This window comes from Camellia sinensis, unplaced genomic scaffold (genome assembly GCF_055761805.1).
Source record: "Camellia sinensis isolate YWXY unplaced genomic scaffold, ASM5576180v1 Unanchor4, whole genome shotgun sequence".
NCBI classification, from domain to species: domain Eukaryota; kingdom Viridiplantae; phylum Streptophyta; class Magnoliopsida; order Ericales; family Theaceae; genus Camellia; species Camellia sinensis.
In genome coordinates, this window is record NW_028129277.1 from 7752937 (window position 1) to 7766059 (window position 13123).

Consider the following 13123-nt stretch of genomic DNA (forward strand, 5'->3'; position numbering starts at 1 on the left):
CGAGTGTTCGAACCGTAATGCGCAAGAAATGGTATGGAAACCCCGTATTTACATATCTGCCACTGTGCAGGAGAATCCATATAGGTGTTCGAGTGTTCGAACCGTATTGCACAAGAAATGGTATGGAAACACCGTATTTACATATCTGCCACTGTGCAGGAGAATCCGTATAGGTTTTCGAGTGTTCGAACCGTAATGCGCAAGAAATGGAATGTAAACCCCGTATTTACGTATCTGCCACTGTGCAGGAGAATCCATATAGGTGTTCGAGTGTTCGAACCGTAATGTGCAAGAAATGGTCCTGAAACCCCGTATTTACATATCTGCCACTGTGCAGGAGAATCCGGATAGGTGTTCGAGTGTTCGAACCGTAATGCGCAAGAAATGGTATGTAAACCCCGTATTTACATATCTGCCACTGTGCAGGAGAATCCGTACAGGTGTTCGAGTGTTCGAACCGTAATGCGCAAGAAATGGTATGTAAACCCCGTAATTACATATCTGCCACTGTGCAGGAGAATCCGTCAAGGTGTTCGAGTGTTCGAACCGTAATGCGCAAGAAATGGTACGGAAACCCCGTATTTACATATCTGCCACTGTGCAGGAGAATCCGTATAGGTGTTCGAGTGTTAGAACCGTAATGCGCAAGAAATGGTAGGTAAATCCCGTATTTACATATCTGGCACTATGCAGGAGAATCCGTATAGGTGTTCGAGTGTTCGAACCGTATTGCGCAAGAAATGGTACGAAAACCCCGTATTGACATATCTGCCACTGTGCAGGACAATCCGTATAGGTGTTCGAGTGTTCGAACCGTAATGCGCAAAAATGGTACGGAAACCCCGTATTTACATATCTGCCACTGTGCAGGAGAATCCGTATAGGTGTTCGAGTGTTCGAACCGTATTGCGCAAGAAATGGTATGTAAACCCCGTATTTACATATCTGCCACTGTGCAGGAGAATCCGTATAGGTGTTCGAGTGTTCGAACCGTATTGCGCAAGAAATGGTACGGAAACCCCGTATTTACATATCTGCCACTGTGCAGGACAATCCGTATAGGTGTTCGAGTGTTCGAACCGTAATGCGCAAGATATGGTACGGAAACCCCGTATTTACATATCTGCCACTGTGCAGGAGAATCCGTATAGGTGTTCGAGTGTTCGAACCGTAATGCGCAAGAAATGGTATCTAAACCCCGTATTTACATATCTGCCACTGTGCAGGAGAATCCTTATAGGTGTTCGAGTGTTCGAACCGTAATGTGCAAGAAATGGTCCCGAAACCCCGTATTTACATATCTGCCACTGTGCAGGACAATCCGTATAGGTGTTCGAGTGTTCGAACCGTAATGCGCAAGAAATGGTACGGAAACCCCGTATTTACATATCTGCCACTGTGCAGGACAATCCGTATAGGTGTTCGAGTGTTCGAACCGTAATGCGCAAGAAATGGTACGGAAACCCCGTATTTACATATCTGCCACTGTGCAGGAGAATCCGTATAGGTGTTCGAGTGTTCGAACCGTAATGCGCAAGAAATGGTATCTAAACCCCGTATTTACATATCTGCCACTGTGCAGGAGAATCCATATAGGTGTTCGAGTGTTCGAACCGTAATGTGCAAGAAATGGTCCCGAAACCCCGTATTTACATATCTGCCACTGTGCAGGAGAATCCGTATAGGTGTTTGAGTGTTCGAACCGTAATGCGCAAGAAATGGTATGTAAACCCCGTATTTACATATCTGCCACTGTGCAGGAGAATCCGTATAGGTGTTCGAGTGTTCGAACAGTATTGCGCAAGAAATGGTACGGAAACCCCGTATTTACATATCTGGCACTGTGCAGGAGAATCCGTATAGGTGTTCGAGTGTTCGAACCGTAATGCGCAAGAAATGGTATGTAAACCCCGTAATTACATATCTGCCACTGTGCAGGAGAATCCGTCAAGGTGTTCGAGTGTTCGAACCGTAATGCGCAAGAAATGGTACGGAAACCCCGTATTTACATATCTGCCACTGTGCAGGAGAATCCGTATAGGTGTTCGAGTGTTAGAACCGTAATGCGCAAGAAATGGTAGGTAAATCCCGTATTTACATATCTGGCACTATGCAGGAGAATCCGTATAGGTGTTCGAGTGTTCGAACCGTATTGCGCAAGAAATGGTACGAAAACCCCGTATTGACATATCTGCCACTGTGCAGGACAATCCGTATAGGTGTTCGAGTGTTCGAACCGTAATGCGCAAAAATGGTACGGAAACCCCGTATTTACATATCTGCCACTGTGCAGGAGAATCCGTATAGGTGTTCGAGTGTTCGAACCGTATTGCGCAAGAAATGGTATGTAAACCCCGTATTTACATATCTGCCACTGTGCAGGAGAATCCGTATAGGTGTTCGAGTGTTCGAACCGTATTGCGCAAGAAATGGTACGGAAACCCCGTATTTACATATCTGCCACTGTGCAGGACAATCCGTATAGGTGTTCGAGTGTTCGAACCGTAATGCGCAAGATATGGTACGGAAACCCCGTATTTACATATCTGCCACTGTGCAGGAGAATCCGTATAGGTGTTCGAGTGTTCGAACCGTAATGCGCAAGAAATGGTATCTAAACCCCGTATTTACATATCTGCCACTGTGCAGGAGAATCCTTATAGGTGTTCGAGTGTTCGAACCGTAATGTGCAAGAAATGGTCCCGAAACCCCGTATTTACATATCTGCCACTGTGCAGGACAATCCGTATAGGTGTTCGAGTGTTCGAACCGTAATGCGCAAGAAATGGTACGGAAACCCCGTATTTACATATCTGCCACTGTGCAGGACAATCCGTATAGGTGTTCGAGTGTTCGAACCGTAATGCGCAAGAAATGGTACGGAAACCCCGTATTTACATATCTGCCACTGTGCAGGAGAATCCGTATAGGTGTTCGAGTGTTCGAACCGTAATGCGCAAGAAATGGTATCTAAACCCCGTATTTACATATCTGCCACTGTGCAGGAGAATCCATATAGGTGTTCGAGTGTTCGAACCGTAATGTGCAAGAAATGGTCCCGAAACCCCGTATTTACATATCTGCCACTGTGCAGGAGAATCCGTATAGGTGTTTGAGTGTTCGAACCGTAATGCGCAAGAAATGGTATGTAAACCCCGTATTTACATATCTGCCACTGTGCAGGAGAATCCGTATAGGTGTTCGAGTGTTCGAACAGTATTGCGCAAGAAATGGTACGGAAACCCCGTATTTACATATCTGGCACTGTGCAGGAGAATCCGTATAGGTGTTCGAGTGTTCGAACCGTAATGCGCAAGAAATGGTATGTAAACCCCGTATTTACATATCCGCCACTGTGCAGGAGAATCCGTATAGGTGTTCGAGTGTTCGAACCGTAATGCGCAAGAAATGGTACGGAAACCCCGTATTTACATATCTGCCACTGTGCAGGAGAATCCGTATAGGTGTTAGAGTGTTCAAACCGTATTGCGCAAGAAATGGTATGGAAACACCGTATTTACATATCTGCCACTGTGCAGGAGAATCCGTATAGGTTTTCGAGTGTTCGAACCGTAATGCGCAAGAAATGGAATGTAAACCCCGTATTTACGTATCTGCCACTGTGCAGGAGAATCCATATAGGTGTTCGAGTGTTCGAACCGTAATGTGCAAGAAATGGTCCCGAAACCCCGTATTTACATATCTGCCACTGTGCAGGAGAATCCGGATAGGTGTTCGAGTGTTCGAACCGTAATGCGCAAGAAATGGTATGTAAACCCCGTATTTACATATCTGCCACTGTGCAGGAGAATCCGTACAGGTGTTCGAGTGTTCGAACCGTAATGCGCAAGAAATGGTATGTAAACCCCGTAATTACATATCTGCCACTGTGCTGGAGAATCCGTCAAGGTGTTCGAGTGTTCGAACCGTAATGCGCAAGAAATGGTACGGAAACCCCGTATTTACATATCTGCCACTGTGCAGGAGAATCCGTATAGGTGTTCGAGTGTTAGAACCGTAATGCGCAAGAAATGGTAGATAAATCCCGTATTTACATATCTGCCACTATGCAGGAGAATCCGTATAGGTGTTCGAGTGTTCGAACCGTATTGCGCAAGAAATGGTACGAAAACCCCGTATTTACATATCTGCCACTGTGCAGGACAATCCGTATAGGTGTTCGATTGTTCGAACCGTAATGCGCAAAAATGGTACGGAAACCCCGTATTTACATATCTGCCACTGTGCAGGAGAATCCGTATAGGTGTTCGAGTGTTCGAACCGTATTGCGCAAGAAATGGTATGTAAACCCCGTATTTACATATCTGCCACTGTGCAGGAGAATCCGTATAGGTGTTCGAGTGTTCGAACCGTATTGCGCAAGAAATGGTACGGAAACCCCGTATTTACATATCTGCCACTGTGCAGGACAATCCGTATAGGTGTTCGAGTGTTCGAACCGTAATGCGCAAGATATGGTACGGAAACCCCGTATTTACATATCTGCCACTGTGCAGGAGAATCCGTATAGGTGTTCGAGTGTTCGAACCGTAATGCGCAAGAAATGGTATCTAAACCCCGTATTTACATATCTGCCACTGTGCAGGAGAATCCATATAGGTGTTCGAGTGTTCGAACCGTAATGTGCAAGAAATGGTCCCGAAACCCCGTATTTACATATCTGCCACTATGCAGGAGAATCCGTATAGGTGTTTGAGTGTTCGAACCGTAATGCGCAAGAAATGGTATGTAAACCCCGTATTTACATATCTGCCACTGTGCAGGAGAATCCGTATAGGTGTTCGAGTGTTCGAACCGTATTGCGCAAGAAATGGTACGGAAACCCCGTATTTACATCTCTGCCACTGTGCAGGACAATCCGTATAGGTGTTCGAGTGTTCGAACCGTAATGCGCAAGAAATGGTACGGAAACCCCGTGTTTACATATCTGCCACTGTGTAGGGGAATCCGTATAGGTGTTCGAGTGTTCTAACCGTAATGCGCAAGAAATGGTATGCAAACCCCGTATTTACGTATCTGCCACTGTGCAGGAGAATCCATATAGGTGTTCGAGTGTTCGAACCGTAATGTGCAAGAAATGGTCCCGAAATCCCGTATTTACATATCTGCCACTGTGTAGGAGAATCCGTATAGGTGTTCGAGTGTTCGAACCGTAATGCGCAAGAAATGGTACGGAAACCCCGTGTTTACATATCTGCCACTCTGCAGGGGAATCCGTATAGGTGTTCGAGTGTTCGAACCGTAATGCGCAAGAAATGGTATGGAAACCCCGTATTTACATATCTGCCACTGTGCATGAGAATCCATATAGGTGTTCGAGTGTTCGAACCGTAATGTGCAAGAAATGGTCCCGAAACCCCGTATTTACATATCTGCCACTGTGCAGGAGAATCCGTATAGATGTTCGAGTGTTCGAACCGTAATGCGCAAGAAATGGTATGCAAACCCCGTATTTACATATCTGCCACTGTGCAGGAGAATCCGTATAGGTGTTCGAGTGTTCGAACCGTAATGCGCAAGAAATGGTACGGAAACCCCGTATTTACATATCTGCCACTGTGCAGGAGAATCTGTATAGGTGTTCAAGTGTTCGAACCGTAATGCGTAAGAAATAGTACGGAAACCCCGTATTTACATATCTGCCACTGTGCAGGAGAATCCGTATAGGTTTTCGAGTGTTCGAACCGTAATGCGCAAGAAATGGTATGTAAACCCCGTATTTACATATCTGCCACTGTGCAGGAGAATCCGTATAGGTGTTCGAGTGTTCGAACCGTATTGCGCAAGAAATGGTACGGAAACCCCGTATTTACATATCTGCCACTGTGCAGGACAATCCGTATAGGTGTTCGAGTGTTCGAACCGTAATGCGCAAGAAATGGTACGGAAACCCCGTATTTACATATCTGCCACTGTGCAGGAGAATCCGTATAGGTGTTCGAGTGTTCGAACCGTAATGCGCAAGAAATGGTATGTAAACCCCGTATTTACATATCTGCCACTGTGCAGGAGAATCCGTATAGGTGTTCGAGTGTTCGAACCGTATTGCGCAAGAAATGGTACGGAAACCCCGTATTTACATCTCTGCCACTGTGTAGGACAATCCGTATAGGTGTTCGAGTGTTCGAACCGTAATGCGCAAGAAATGGTACGGAAACCCCGTGTTTACATATCTGCCACTGTGTAGGGGAATCCGTATAGGTGTTCGAGTGTTCTAACCGTAATGCGCAAGAAATGGTATGCAAACCCCGTATTTACGTATCTGCCACTGTGCAGGAGAATCCATATAGGTGTTCGAGTGTTCGAACCGTAATGTGCAAGAAATGGTCCCGAAATCCCGTATTTACATATCTGCCACTGTGTAGGAGAATCCGTATAGGTGTTCGAGTGTTCGAACCGTAATGCGCAAGAAATGGTACGGAAACCCCGTGTTTACATATCTGCCACTCTGCAGGGGAATCCGTATAGGTGTTCGAGTGTTCGAACCGTAATGCGCAAGAAATGGTATGGAAACCCCGTATTTACATATCTGCCACTGTGCATGAGAATCCATATAGGTGTTCGAGTGTTCGAACCGTAATGTGCAAGAAATGGTCCCGAAACCCCGTATTTACATATCTGCCACTGTGCAGGAGAATCCGTATAGATGTTCGAGTGTTCGAACCGTAATGCGCAAGAAATGGTATGCAAACCCCGTATTTACATATCTGCCACTGTGCAGGAGAATCCGTATAGGTGTTCGAGTGTTCGAACCGTAATGCGCAAGAAATGGTACGGAAACCCCGTATTTACATATCTGCCACTGTGCAGGAGAATCTGTATAGGTGTTCAAGTGTTCGAACCGTAATGCGTAAGAAATAGTACGGAAACCCCGTATTTACATATCTGCCACTGTGCAGGAGAATCCGTATAGGTTTTCGAGTGTTCGAACCGTAATGCGCAAGAAATGGTATGTAAACCCCGTATTTACATATCTGCCACTGTGCAGGAGAATCCGTATAGGTGTTCGAGTGTTCGAACCGTATTGCGCAAGAAATGGTACGGAAACCCCGTATTTACATATCTGCCACTGTGCAGGACAATCCGTATAGGTGTTCGAGTGTTCGAACCGTAATGCGCAAGAAATGGTACGGAAACCCCGTATTTACATATCTGCCACTGTGCAGGAGAATCCGTATAGGTGTTCGAGTGTTCGAACCGTAATGCGCAAGAAATGGTATCTAAACCCCGTATTTACATATCAGCCACTGTGTAGGAGAATCCATATAGGTGTTCGAGTGTTCGAACCGTAATGTGCAAGAAATGGTCCCGAAACCCCGTATTTACATATCTGTCTCTGTGCAGGAGAATCCGTATAGGTGTTTGAGTGTTCGAACCGTAATGCGCAAGAAATGGTATGTAAACCCCGTATTTACATATCTGCCACTGTGCAGGAGAATCCGAATAGGTGTTCGAGTGTTCGAACCGTATTGCGCAAGAAATGGTACGGAAACCCCGTATTTACATATCTGCCACTGTGCAGGACAATCCGTATAGGTGTTCAAGTGTTCGAACCGTAATGCGCAAGAAATGGTACGGAAACCCCGTGTTTACATATCTGCCACTGTGCAGGGGAATCCGTATAGGTGTTCGAGTGTTCGAACCGTAATGCGCAAGAAATGGTATGGAAACCCCGTATTTACATATCTGCCACTGTGCACGAGAATCCATATAGGTGTTCGTGTGTTCGAACCGTAATGTGCAAGAAATGGTCCCGAAACCCCGTATTTACATATCTGCCACTGTGCAGCAGAATCCGTATAGGTGTTCGAGTGTTCGAACCGTAATGCGCAAGAAATGGTATGTAAACCCCGTATTTACATATCTGCCACTGTGCACGAGAATCCATATAGGTGTTCGAGTGTTCGAACCGTAATGTGCAAGAAATGGTCCCGAAACCCCGTATTTACATATCTGCCACTGTGCAGGAGAATCCGTATAGGTGTTTGAGTGTTCGAACCGTAATGCGCAAGAAATGGTATGTAAACCCCGTATTTACATATCTGCCACTGTGCAGGAGAATCCGTATAGGTGTTCGAGTGTTCGAACCGTATTGCGCAAGAAATGGTACGGAAACCCCGTATTTACATATCTGCCACTGTGCAGGACAATCCGTATAGGTGTTCAAGTGTTCGAACCGTAATGCGCAAGAAATGGTACGGAAACCCCGTGTTTACATATCTGCCACTGTGCAGGGGAATCCGTATAGGTGTTCGAGTGTTCGAACCGTAATGCGCAAGAAATGGTATGTAAACCCCGTATTTATATATCTGCCACTGTGCAGGAGAATCCGTCAAGGTGTTCGAGTGTTCGAACCGTAATGCGCAAGAAATGGTACGGAAACCCCGTATTTACATATCTGCCACTGTGCAGGAGAATCCGTATAGGTGTTCGAGTGTTAGAACCGTAATGCGCAAGAAATGGTAGGTAAATCCCGTATTTACATATCTGCCACTATGTAGGAGAATCCATATAGGTGTTCGAGTGTTCGAACCGTATGGCGCAAGAAATGGTACGGAAACCCCGTATTTACATATCTGCCACTGTGCAGGACAATCCGTATAGGTGTTCGAGTGTTCGAACCGTGATGCGCAAGAAATGGTACAGAAACCCCGTATTTACATATCTGCCACTGTGCAGGAGAATCCGTATAGGTGTTCGAGTGTTCGAACCGTAATGCGCAAGAAATGGTATGTAAACCCCGTATTTACATATCTGCCACTGTGCAGGAGAATCCGTATAGGTGTTCGAGTGTTCGAACCGTATTGCGCAAGAAATGGTACGGAAACCCCGTATTTACATATCTGCCACTGTGCAGGACAATCCGTATAGGTGTTCGAGTGTTCGAACCGTAATGCGCAAGAAATGGTACGGAAACCCCGTATTTACATATCTGCCACTGTGCAGGAGAATCCGTATAGGTGTTCGAGTGTTCGAACCGTAATGCGCCAGAAATGGTATCTAAACCCCGTATTTACATATCTGCCACTGTGCAGGAGAATCCATATAGGTGTTCGAGTGTTCGAACCGTAATGTGCAAGAAATAGTCCCGAAACCCCGTATTTACATATCTGCCACTGTGCAGGAGAATCCGTATAGGTGTTTGAGTGTTCGAACCGTAATGCGCAAGAAATGGTATGTAAACCCCGTATTTACATATCTGCCACTGTGCAGGAGAATCCGTATAGGTGTTCGAGTGTTCGAACCGTATGGCGCAAGAAATGGTACGGAAACCCCGTATTTACATATCTGCCACTGTGCAGGACAATCCGTATAGGTGTTCGAGTGTTCGAACTGTGATGCGCAAGAAATGGTACAGAAACCCCGTATTTACATATCTGCCACTGTGCAGGAGAATCCGTATAGGTGTTCGAGTGTTCGAACCGTAATGCGCAAGAAATGGTATGTAAACCCCGTATTTACATATCTGCCACTGTGCAGGAGAATCCGTATAGGTGTTCGAGTGTTCGAACCGTATTGCGCAAGAAATGGTACGGAAACCCCGTATTTACATATCTGCCACTGTGCAGGACAATCCGTATAGGTGTTCGAGTGTTCGAACCGTAATGCGCAAGAAATGGTACGGAAACCCCGTATTTACATATCTGCCACTGTGCAGGAGAATCCGTATAGGTGTTCGAGTGTTCGAACCGTAATGCGCCAGAAATGGTATCTAAACCCCGTATTTACATATCTGCCACTGTGCAGGAGAATCCATATAGGTGTTCGAGTGTTCGAACCGTAATGTGCAAGAAATAGTCCCGAAACCCCGTATTTACATATCTGCCACTGTGCAGGAGAATCCGTATAGGTGTTTGAGTGTTCGAACCGTAATGCGCAAGAAATGGTATGTAAACCCCGTATTTACATATCTGCCACTGTGCAGGAGAATCCGTATAGGTGTTCGAGTGTTCGAACCGTATTGCGCAAGAAATGGTACGGAAACCCCGTATTTACATATCTGCCACTGTGCAGGACAATCCGTATAGGTGTTCCAGTGTTCGAACCGTAATGCGCAAGAAATGGTACGGAAACCCCGTGTTTACATATCTGCCACTGTGCAGGACAATCCGTATAGGTGTTCAAGTGTTCGAACCGTAATGCGCAAGAAATGGTACGGAAACCCCGTGTTTACATATCTGCCACTGTGCAGGGGAATCCGTATAGGTGTTCGAGTGTTCGAACCGTAATGCGCAAGAAATGGTATGTAAACCCCGTATTTATATATCTGCCACTGTGCAGGAGAATCCGTCAAGGTGTTCGAGTGTTCGAACCGTAATGCGCAAGAAATGGTACGGAAACCCCGTATTTACATATCTGCCACTGTGCAGGAGAATCCGTATAGGTGTTCGAGTGTTCGAACCGTATTGCGCAAGAAATGGTACGGAAACCCCGTATTTACATATCTGCCACTGTGCAGGACAATCCATATAGGTGTTCCAGTGTTCGAACCGTAATGCGCAAGAAATGGTACGGAAACCCCGCGTTTACATATCTGCCACTGTGCAGGGGAATCCGTATAGGTGTTCGAGTGTTCGACCCGTAATGCGCAAGAAATGGTATGGAAACCCCGTATTTACATATCTGCCACTGTGCAGGAGAATCCATATAGGTGTTCGAGTGTTCGAACCGTAATGTGCAAGAAATGGTCCCGAAACCCCGTATTTACATATCTGCCACTGTGCAGGAGAATCCGTATAGGTGTTTGAGTGTTCGAACCGTAATGCGCAAGAAATGGTATGTAAACCCCGTATTTACATATCTGCCACTGTGCAGGAGAATCCGTATAGGTGTTCGAGTGTTCGAACCGTATTGCGCAAGAAATGGTACGGAAACCCCGTATTTACATATCTGCCACTGTGCAGGAGAATCCGTATAGGTGTTTGAGTGTTCGAACCGTAATGCGCAAGAAATGGTACGGAAACCCCATGTTTACATATCTGCCACTCTGCAGGGGAATCCGTATTGGTGTTCGAGTGTTCGAACCGTAATGCGCAAGAAATGGTATGGAAACCCCGTATTTACATATCTGCCACTGTGCAGGAGAATCCATATAGGTGTTCGAGTGTTCGAACCGTAATGTGCAAGAAATGGTCCCGAAACCCCGTATTTACATATCTGCCACTGTGCAGGAGAATCCGTATAGGTGTTCGAGTGTTCGAACCGTAATGTGCAAGAAATGGTATGTAAACCCCGTATTTACATATCTGCCACTGTGCAGGAAAATCCGTATAGGTGTTCGAGTGTTCGAACCGTAATGCGCAAGAAATGGTACGGAAACCCCGTATTTACATATCTGCCACTGTGCAGGAGAATCTGTATAGGTGTTCGAGTGTTCGAACCGTAATGCGTAAGAAATGGTATGGAAACCCCGTATTTACATATCTGCCACTGTGCAGGAGAATCCGTATAGGTTTTCGAGTGTTCGAACCGTAATGCGCAAGAAATGGTATGTAAACCCCGTATTTACATATCTGCCACTGTGCAGGAGAATCCGTATACGTGTTCGAGTGTTCGAACCGTATTGCGCAAGAAATGGTACGGAAACCCCGTATTTACATATCTGCCACTGTGCAGGACAATCCGTATAGGTGTTCGAGTGTTCGAACCGTAATGCGCAAGAAATGGTACGGAAACCCCGTATTTACATATCTGCCACTGTGCAGGAGAATCCGTATAGGTGTTCGAGTGTTCGAACCGTAATGCGCAAGAAATGGTATCTAAACCCCGTATTTACATATCTGCCACTGTGTAGGAGAATCCATATAGGTGTTCGAGTGTTCGAACCGTAATGTGCAAGAAATGGTCCCGAAACCCCGTATTTACATATCTGTCTCTGTGCAGGAGAATCCGTATAGGTGTTTGAGTGTTCGAACCGTAATGCGCAAGAAATGGTATGTAAACCCCGTATTTACATATCTGCCACTGTGCAGGAGAATCCGTATAGGTGTTCGAGTGTTCGAACCGTATTGCGCAAGAAATGGTACGGAAACCCCGTATTTACATATCTGCCACTGTGCAGGACAATCCGTATAGGTGTTCAAGTGTTCGAACCGTAATGCGCAAGAAATGGTACGGAAACCCCGTGTTTACATATCTGCCACTGTGCAGGGGAATCCGTATAGGTGTTCGAGTGTTCGAACCGTAATGCGCAAGAAATGGTATGGAAACCCCGTATTTACATATCTGCCACTGTGCACGAGAATCCATATAGGTGTTCGAGTGTTCGAACCGTAATGTGCAAGAAATGGTCCCGAAACCCCGTATTTACATATCTGCCACTATGCAGGAGAATCCGTATAGGTGTTCGAGTGTTCGAACCGTAATGCGCAAGAAATGGTATGTAAACCCCGTATTTACATATCTGCCACTGTGCAGGAGAATCCGTATAGGTGTTCTAGTGTTCGAACCGTAATGCGCAAGAAATGGTACGAAAACCCCGTATTTACATATCTGCCACTGTGCAGGAGAATCCGTATAGGTGTTCGAGTGTTCGAACCGTAATGCGCAAGAAATGGTACGGAAACCCCGTATTTACATATCTGCCACTGTGCAGGAGAATCCGTATAGGTGTTCGAGTGTTCGAACCGTAATGCGCAAGAAATGGTACGGAAACCCCGTATTTACATATCTGCCACTGTGCAGGAGAATCCGTATAGGTTTTCGAGTGTTCGAACCGTAATGCGCAAGAAATGGTATGTAAACCCCGTATTTACATATCTGCCACTGTGCAGGAGAATCCGTATACGTGTTCGACTGTTCGAACCGTATTGCGCAAGAAATGGTACGGAAACCCCGTATTTACATATCTGCCACTGTGCAGGACAATCCGTATAGGTGTTCGAGTATTCGAACCGTAATGCGCAAGAAATGGTACGGAAACCCCGTATTTACATATCTGCTACTGTGCAGGAGAATCCGTATAGGTGTTCGAGTGTTTGAACCGTAATGCGCAAGAAATGGTACGGAAACCCCGTATTTACATATCTGCCACTGTGCAGGAGAATCCGTATAGGTGTTCGAGTGTTAGAACCGTAATGCGCAAGAAATGGTTTGTAAACCC